Source organism: Siphateles boraxobius, unplaced genomic scaffold (assembly GCF_051911475.1).
Source record: "Siphateles boraxobius isolate OS27281-9 unplaced genomic scaffold, OSU_SipBor_1 42, whole genome shotgun sequence".
NCBI lineage: Eukaryota > Metazoa > Chordata > Actinopteri > Cypriniformes > Leuciscidae > Siphateles > Siphateles boraxobius.
In genome coordinates, this window is record NW_027509053.1 from 987,495 (window position 1) to 997,585 (window position 10,091).

At 41.5% G+C, this 10,091-nt stretch overlaps 2 non-coding genes across 2 annotated transcripts; one reads left to right on the plus strand and one right to left on the minus strand.

Annotated features, from left to right (window-relative positions):
• Positions 1-7,488: 7,488 nt before the first annotated feature.
• trnal-cag (transfer RNA leucine (anticodon CAG)) lies at positions 7,489-7,571 on the minus strand. The gene has a single exon. It is a non-coding gene; the product is annotated as a tRNA-Leu (tRNA).
• Positions 7,572-7,765: 194 nt separating this feature from the next.
• trnam-cau (transfer RNA methionine (anticodon CAU)) lies at positions 7,766-7,839 on the plus strand. The gene has a single exon. It is a non-coding gene; the product is annotated as a tRNA-Met (tRNA).
• Positions 7,840-10,091: the final 2,252 nt, after the last annotated feature.

Here is a 10,091-nt window from a genome sequence, read left to right on the forward strand (position 1 = left end):
ATTGGTGTCTCACAGTGGATTCGAACCCGGGTCTCTCACACCAAAGGGATGTGTCTTATCCACTGCGCCATCACCACCACCCTGAATAAAGGCAGCCTTAGAGCACGTACTGTTTATTATAAACAGACAAAAAGTAAGACTGTTAAGCTAGCACTTTTAAACATCCGCTCACTTAAAAATAAATCACTTATAGTCAACGACTTAATAACCACATACAACCTGGATTTTATGTTGCTAAATGAAACTTGGCTAGAAGAAAGTTGCAGTGCAACAGTCCTCAATGAAACAGCCCCTCCTAACTTTACTTTTATGAGTGTCTGCAGAGCTGTCAGAAGAGGCGGAGGTTTAGCTGCTCTTTATAAAGATGTCTATCAATGTAAGCAAATATCATTTGGGAAATACCCGTCTTTCGAATATCTGGGTATTGTGTTAAAAGGTGCTCCACGCATTTTACTTATCATTGTTTACAGGCCTCCAAAATACTCTCCAGCTTTTGCTGAGAACTTAACAGAACTGCTATCAACAATTTCCTCAGAGTTTGACTGCTTTGCCATTGCTGGAGATTTTAACATTCACACAGATAATGCAGAAAACAATATGGCAAGAGAAGTCAAAACTGTTTTAAAAACTTTTGATCTGACTCAGCATGTACATGGACCCACACATAATCGTGGACACACTCTAGATTTACTTATCAGTAAGGGTCTGAACATTTCATCAATTATTATTAAGGATGTAGCACTGTCTGATCATTTTTGTATTTTCTTTGATATATTGATCTCTCCTGCCATTGAAGCTAGATCTGTGTCTGTCAAGAAGAGATGCTTAAATGAGAACACTAGTGTACTATTTATGAAGGCTATATCTTTAACACCAAGCTTATCTGCTGACTCTGTTGATTTTCTCCTTGATTCTTTTAACTCAAAAGTTAAGAGTGTAATTGATGATATTGCTCCTGTGAAAGTCAGGAAGAAGAGTGGCAGACAAAAAGCACCTTGGAGAAACTCAACAGCAGTGCAAAATATGAAAAGACAATGCAGAAAAGCAGAGCGCATGTGGCGGAAGACAAAACTTGTAGTCCATTATTACATCTACAAAGACAGCATCCATGCTTTCAATAAGGAACTAGGCAAAGCTAGACAGACTTTCTTCTCGAATATTATTAACAGCAATATAAACAACACGCTCACTCTTTTTGCTACTGTAGAGAGACTGACAAACCCCCCAAGCCAGATTCCCAGTGAAATGCTCTCAGTGAGAAAGTGCAGTGAGTTTGCTTCTTTCTTCTCTGAGAAAATCAATAATATCAGAAAGGTGATCAGCTCATCCTTGAGTTGCGCTGGGGTCAGGCAGATCAGACAACAGCCTGAGTAAGTAGCCACTATGTCTTCGAAGAAATTGATGGCAAAATTTTGGAAGAAACCGTACAGCACCTAAAAACATCAACCTGCGCCCTTGACGCACTTCCCACATCTTTTTTCAAAATTGTGTTACACAGCTTAGAAGCAGATCTCCTAGAAGTGGTAAATGCCTCACTTCTCTCTGGGAGTTTTCCGACCTCCCTGAAAACTGCTGTTGTCAAGCCCCTCCTTAAAAGAGCAATCTGGATAAGACCATATTAAACAACTATAGACCTATCTCAAATCTTCCTTTCATAGGCAAGATCAGTGAAAAAGTTGTCTTCAATCAGCTGAACAAATTCTTAAGCTCGAATGGATACTTTGACCATTTTCAATCTGGTTTCCGACCGCACCACAGTACAGAGACCGCGCTCATAAAGATAATAAATGATATTCGCTTAAATACTGATACAGGCAAATTATCAGTGCTGGTACTACTCCACCTCAGTGCTGCATTTGACACTGTCGATCACAAAATACTTCTTGACAGGCTGGAAAACTGGGTCGGGCTTTCTGGGATAGTCCTAAAATGGTTCAGGTCATACTTAGGAGGCAGAGGTTATTATGTGAGTATAGGAGACCATAAGTCTGAGTGGACATCCATGACATGCGGAGTCCCTCAAGGCTCAATTCTTGCGCCACTCCTATTCAACCTGTACATGCTCCCAATGAGCCAAATAATGAGAAGGAACCAAATCGCTTACCATACCTATGCAGACGACACACAGCTCTACTTAGCCCTATCGCCTAACGATTACAGCCCCATTGACTCCCTTTGCCAATGCATTGATGAAGTAAACAATTGGATGTGCCAAAACTTTCTTCAGTTAAACAAAGACAAAACTGAAGTCATTGCGTTTGGAAACAAAGATGAAGTTCTCAAGGTGAACGCATACCTTCAGTCTAGGGGTCCAACAACTAAAAATCAAGTCAGGAATCTGGGTGTGTCTCTGGAGTCCGACCTTAGTTTCAGTAGTCATGTCAAAGCAATAACTAAATCAGCATACTATCACCTGAAAAATATTGCAAGAATTAGATGCTTTGTTTCCAGTCAAGACTTAGAAAAACTTGTGCATGCTTTCCTCACCAGTAGGGTGGATTATTGTAATGGACTTCTCACTGGCCTTCCCAAAAAGACCATAAGACAGTTGCAGCTCATACAGAACGCTGCTGCTAGGATTCTGAGCAGAACCAGAAAATATGAACACATCACACCAGTCCTCAGGTCTTTACACTGGCTGCCAGTTACATTTAGGATTGATTTTAAAGTATTATTACTGGTATATAAATCATTCAATGGCCTAGGACCTCAATACATTGCAGATATGCTCACTGAATATAAACCCAACAGATCACTCAGATCATTAGGATCACATCGGCTAGAAATACCAAGGGTTCACTCTAAGCATGGCGAGTCTGCTTTTAGCTATTATGCCAGCCGCAGCTGGAACCAGCTTCCAGAAGAGATTAGATGTGCTCCTACAGTCACATTCAAATCCAGACTCAAAACACTTCTGTTTAGCTGTGCATTTACTGAATGAGCACTGTGCCACTGTTCGTCCGACTGTTTGCACTGTATTTTATTTTATGTTTTAATTACTCTGATTTCATGTGATTATTTCTGTATTTTATCTTTTATTCTAAACTGTTTTAATTATTCTGATTTCTTTTCATTATTTTACTTTCTTCTATGTAAAGCACTTTGAATTACCATTGTGTATGAAATGTGCTATATAAATAAACTTATCTTGCCTTGCCTAGAGCCTATTAAATTTGCATTATTTAATATTCATTATTTAAATTGCTTTAAAAATGTATATTGTTACGGTGTTTATTCATTTTGTCATGTTTCTGGTTTGTGGTTTCTCTGTCTTTGGTCTTTTATTCAGTTTGTGCCTTGTTAATTGTAGTCTGTTATCCTAGTCATGTCATTATTAGGTCCCTTGTTTCAGGTGTGTTGTCTTGTTAAGTTGTATGGTCCTGCTCGGTGTTCTGATTTGCCCCAGCTGTGTCTTGTTCCCTCATCCCGTCTGTGTATTTAAATCCTGTCTGCTCTTTTGTTCGTGGTCAGTTATTGAATGTGTGTTTTAATGTGCGTACCACGAGTGTCTTGTCTGTTCTGAGTCTGTAATCAAAGTCTACTGCTGCATTTAGATCCGCCTACTGCCTTTGCTTCCACGCAAATTCGTAACAGAATAACTGACCCCCTAGGATCTAGCAGCCATGCCTACCTGGAGTCCTGATGTCCAGATCCTCCGTCTTCGCCAGGAGAATCGTGCCATCGAGGATTATGTCGCAGAATTCCTCGAGCTGGCATATCTCGCGCAAATGAACACCCACGGCTTGAAGATCTTCTTCCGCGGAGGATTATCGGAACCACTCCGGTCTCTGATGCCCGAACCTGGTCCTCAAGGATCTTTAGAATGGTACGTTGACCTGGCCCTGTTGTGGAGCGGTTCCCCGTTTACTGTGGGCGTGGAGGAGAAGCTGCGAGAGCCTGCGCTTAACGTCAGCCCGGTCGCGCCCGCGCTTCACTTCAGCTGCTCAACCGAGACCACGCTCCACGAGCCTGCTCTTCACGTGAACCGAGTCGAGCCCGCTTTCCACGACATGCCTGAGCTTCTTCCTGCCGAGACCGACATGCCTGAGCTTCTTCCTGCCGAGATCGACATGCCTGAGGCTGAGCTTCTGTCTTCCGAACCCGCACGTCGCTTCAGCCTCGACGAACCCGAGTCAAGTGAGTCAAGTGCCGCCGAGTCAAGTGAGACCGCGCTTCCCGAGTCAAGCGAGTCAATTGCCGCCGAGTCAAGTGCCGCCGAGTCAAGTGAGTCAAGCGCCGCCGAGTCAAGTGAGTCAAGCGCCGCCGGGTCAAGTGAATCAAGTTCCGAGTCAAGTTCCGAATCAAGTTCTGAGTCAGGTTCCGAGTCAAGTGAGTCAGGTTCCGAGTCAAGTGAGTCAAGTTCCGAGTCAAGTGAGTCAAGTTCCGAGTCAAGTGAGTCAAGTTCCGAGTCAAGTGAGTCAAGTTCCGAGTCAAGTGAGTCAAGTTCCGAGTCAAGTGAGTCAAGTTCCGAGTCAAGTGAGTCAAGTTCCGAGTCAAGTGAGTCAAGTTCCGAGTCAAGTGAGTCAAGTTCCGAGTCAAGTGAATCAAGTGCCAAGTCAAGTGAATCAAGTGCCGAGTCAAGTGAATCAAGTGCCGAGTCAAGTGAATCAAGTGCCGAGTCAAGTGAATCAAGTGCCGAGTCAAGTGAATCAAGTGCCGAGTCAAGTGAATCAAGTGCCGAGTCAAGTGAATCAAGTGCCGAGTCAAGTGAATCAAGTGCCGAGTCAAGCGATTCTGCCGAGTCAAGCGAGTCTGCCGAGTCAAGTACGTCCAGTAGTGAATCAAGCCCAGTGAAGCGTCGTCGCAGAAGGAGGAGGAGGACTCGTTTGCTTCGCCAGGCTACGGAGGGCGTTCCCAGACTCCTCGCCCTGCCGGCCCCGCCTCTGCGCCTCGCCCTGCCGGCCCCGCCTCTTCGCCTCTCCCTGCCGGCCCCGCCTCTGCGGCTCGCCCTGCCCACCCTGGCCTTTGCCACGCCATGCTCCACCCTGGCCTTTGCCACGCCATGCTCCACCCTGGCCTTTGCCACGCCATGCTCCACCCTGGCCTTTGCCACGCCATGCTCCGCCCTGGCCTTCGCCTCGTCCTGATCCGCCCTGGCCTTCGCCTCATCCTGCTCCGCCCTGGCCGCCGTCACGTCCTGCTCCGCCCTGGAGGCTTCCTGTTCCGGGCAAGCCACGCCCCCGTCAGCCTCCAGGGCGCCCACCCTCCCGCCCCTATTTGATGTTCATTCGGCGCGGGGTCGCGCCTTATGGAAGGGGGGGATAATGTTACGGTGTTTATTCATTTTGTCATGTTTCTGGTTTGTGGTTTCTCTGTCTTTGGTCTTTTATTCAGTTTGTGCCTTGTTAATTGTAGTCTGTTATCCTAGTCATGTCATTATTAGGTCCCTTGTTTCAGGTGTGTTGTCTTGTTAGGTTGTATGGTCCCGCTCGGTGTTCTGATTTGCCCCAGCTGTGTCTTGTTCCCTCATCCCGTCTGTGTATTTAAATCCTGTCTGCTCTTTTGTTCGTGGTCAGTTATTGAATGTGTGTTTTAATGTGCGTACCACGAGTGTCTTGTCTGTTCTGAGTCTGTAATTAAAGTCTACTGCTGCATTTAGATCCGCCTACTGCCTTTGCTTCCACGCAAATTCGTAACAGTATATATGTATATATAAAAAGTTAACAAGTTAACTAATTAAAAATGTTAAATTATACCATTAAATTGTACACATATATATATATATATATATATATATATTTGTTTGTAATTTAAATGTAATATATGTGTGTGTCTGATATTAATTACATTATAGGAGGACCAAACCCGCAGAAATTAAATTAATAAATAAACATGTAAACAAATAAAAAGATAAATTTGATAATAGGAAAATAAATAAAGGAATAAACGACTTGATAAAATAAATATGATTTATTCTTTATCAAACTAATTTTTGTATTATTTCCCTTAATTTATTTTCTGCTTTTATTTATTTGTTAATTAATATTTACATTTGGTAAGCAAGACCAACCAACCTAATTATCATGCACATCAAAAAAATGTAAGAATAGATATAAAACTAAAGAAAGAAAATTAAAAATAAATAAAGATTAAAATAAATAAATCTGGAAATAAATACATATTGGAATAAATAAATATACAAATAAATGAATGCATAAATAAATATAAGAATAAATGGAACAAACAAATAAATAAAATAATAAATAAATACAATTAAAAATAATACAAATCCATTAAAATATAAAAGAAAAAAATTATAAATTAGGGGAAAAATATACAAAAATACATTTGATTAAAATGAATCATATTTATTTTATCAAGTCGTTTATTCCTTTATTTATTTTCCTATTATCACATTTATTTATCTATCTATTTATTCATTTATTTATTCATTCATTTTTAATTGCAGGTTTGGTCCTCCATACTACTGCACATTACATCTTACTGCACTGTTAACATATATTTTAAGCATAGTGAGAGATTATGATGAAACATTCACCTTTACAAACAAAGATACTCTTATAAAATAACAGCTGTATTCACAACGAGGAGTTTACTGTTTCTTATCGTCACAATACATTCAACACGATAACAATGCGATTACATGACAATATACATGCAATTTAAATTATAAAATATTTGAATAATAATGTATATGCGGTCACCTGAGGGAAAATCTGTCTGCAGGTAGTTTAGACAGCAACAAAACAAAACAAGTTTGCTGACAAGTCGGTAAACAAATATCTCTCCGTTCGTAAAACGGGTCTCCCCTCCTCCACTGCGAATGACTGACAGATGACACTATGCTTTTTAAACTCCCCGCCACGGAAAAGCGAAACAGCGCCAGGAAGTCTATGTGTGGCCAAAGGTATATTGCATCCGTAGTCACAGCACATGTCTCGTTGGCGCAGTTAGGCAGCGCGTCATTCTCATAATCTGAAGGTCGTGTTGAACAAATGCAGTAATAGTATTACTCTCATATTCATGTCATATGTGTCAGTGTTGTTACAATGTTTTGTTAAGGCTTATATCATTCTTTCATTCTAATGGCATGTCTTGTTAATGCTAATGTAATGTTTTACATGACATTCCATGAATCTTGTGTCATGACACTCCACCCCATGCCCCCAAACCCATGACATTTCATTCCAAGAAATTTCCAAGAATCCTTGCCATGAAATTCTACTGCATCTTCTTCCGGTAAACATCACAACATGTTATTTCGTGTAATTCAGTTGAATCCGATTCAATCAACATGTCCATTTTTTCTGAAATGTCATGACTTGAAATTCCAAGTGCCTTAAAATCCCATACATTGCACTAAAGTGTTACTATAAAGGTCATGTACTGCAGGTCAGGGTCACTTTAATGTTTGGTTAATTCTAGCATGAACTGAATTGCAGTGCTTTGCCAACATTACTGCATTTCTGGATAAACTTGCCAGAGGGTTAAAGACTCTAGCTTGAGCCCGCAGCCAAAGGTTAGGTTTGTCAGAAGTGGGATTCGAACCCATGCCTCTAGGGGAGACTGCGACCTGAACGCAGCGCCTTAGACCGCTCGGCCATCCTGACATGATGGCCAGTGATAAGCAGCATTTTTGCACCTACACCGAATGGCAGATGATCTAGAAGGTAGGGCTTCACCGCTCACCCGAGACCGGCCAACCTGACATGATGGCCAGTGGTTAGCAGCATTTTTGCACGTACACTGAATGGCAGATGATCTAGAATCTAGGGCTTCACCGCTCACCTGAGTCACAGCACATGCCTCGTTGGCGCAGTTAGGCAGCGCGTCAGTCTCATAATCTGAAGGTCGTGAGTTCGAGCCTCACACGGGGCAGAATGGTGCTTTTTGATACACGGGACCGTGTAAATAAAGGAGCTGCTTTCTGTATTCCCTTTTATGCCTTTGTCCATTTCTTCATATGCACTGTAATTGAAATCCAGTGTTTTTTTAAGACTAATGTTGAACAAATGCAGTAATAGTATTACTCTCATATTCATGTCATATGTGTCAGTGTTGTTACAATGTTTTGTTAAGGCTTATATCATTCTTTCATTCTAATGGCATGTCTTGTTAATGCTAATGTAATGTTTTACATGACATTCCTTGAATTTTGTGTCATGACACTCCACCCCATGCCCCCAAACCCATGACATTTCATTCCAAGAAATTTCCAAGAATCCTTGCCATGAAATTCTACTGCATCTTCTTCCGGTAAACATCACAACATGTTATTTCGTGAAATTCAGTTGAATCCGATTCAATCAACATGTCCATTTTTTCTGAAATTTCATGACTTGAAATTCCAAGTGCCATAGAATCCCATACATTGCACTAAAGTGTTACTATAAAGGTCATGTACTGCAGGTCAGTGTTACTTTAATGTTTGGTTAATTCTAGCATGAACTGAATTGCAGTGCTTTGTCAACATTACTGCATTTCTGGATAAACTTGCCAGAGGGTTAAAGACTCTAGCTTGAGCCCGCAGCCAAAGGTTAGGTTTGTCAGAAGTGTATTTCAAACCCACGTCTCCAGGGGAGACTGCGACTTGAACACAGCGCCTTAGACCGCTCGGCCATCCTGACATGACGGCCAGTGTTGAGCAGCATTTTTGTACCTACACCGAATGGCAGATGATCTAGAAGGTACCGCTTCACCTCTCACCCGAGTCACAGCACATGCCTCGTTGGTGCAGTTAGGCAGCGCGTCAGTCTCATAATCTGAAGGTCGTGAGTTCGAGCCTCACACGGGTCAGAGTGGTTCTTTTTGATACACGGGACGGTGTAAATAAAGGAGCTGCTTTCTGTATTCCCTTTTATGCCTTTGTCCATTTCTTCATATGCAATGTAATTGAAATCCAGTGTTTTTTTAAGACTAATGTTGAACAAATGCAGTAATAGTATTACTTTCATATTCATGTCATATGTGTCAGTGTTGTTACAATGTTTTGTTAAGGCTTATATCATTCTTTCATTCTAATGGCATGTCTTGTTAATGCTAATGTAATGTTTTACGACATTCCTTGAATCTTGTGTCATGACACTCCACCCCATGCTCCCAAACCCATGACATTTCATTCCAAGAAATTTCCAAGAATCCTTGCCATGGAATTCTACTGCATCTTCTTCCGGTAAACATCACAACATGTTATTTCGTGAAATTCAGTTGAATCCGATTCAATCAACATGTCCATTTTTTCTGAAATGTCATGACTTGAAATTCCAAGTGCCATAGAATCCCATACATTGCACTAAAGTGTTACTTTAAAAGTCATGTACTGCAGGTCAGTGTTACTTTAATGTTTGGTTAATTCTAGCATGAACTGAATTGCAGTGCTTTGTCAACATTACTGCATTTCTGGATAAACTTGCCAGAGGGTTAAAGACTCTAGCTTGAGCCCGCAGCCAAAGGTTAGGTTTGTCAGAAGTGGGATTCGAACCCACGCCTCCAGGGGAGACTGCGACCTGAATGCCAGCTGCCGAAGGATAGTCCGTCAAAATGGGGATAATGTTGAACAATGTTGAACACCACAGCCAATCACGTCGACGCGCTATAACATTTGCAGCCAATTAGAGAGCGCCATTGTCGACATTATAACATTTGCAGCCAATCAGAGAGCGCCATTCTTGACTTTTTCCTTATCATTTTCGACATTTGACCAATCAGAGTAAAAGGAAATGTCAATGGCACGTTTACGCTTTGCACCGCTAGGAGGAGGAGTCACGAAGCTAGCCAAGTGTCAATCAAGATGCCGAACTGAGCCGAAGGTGTACGAAGTAATGACATATCCTGAGGGGCCTGTCAGAGGTCAAAAAGTTCAGACGTCGAGCATCACTGTCACGGAGGTCAGGCAGCATCATTTTAACGGAGGACTGCGAAACTTATTTTTCGGTAACTTTAACTGTATTTTCGGACAATGTAATTTTATATTTGAATATAATTGTATATATTATAATTGTAAATATAGTGTGTGCTTTTTTTAAAGAAATAATTTGTATTATAGTAGTTTTGTTCAAAACGATATAACCTAACCGTTAACCCCCCAACAAAAAAATGTCTGGCAAAAAATCCCATAAAGCCATGTCAGG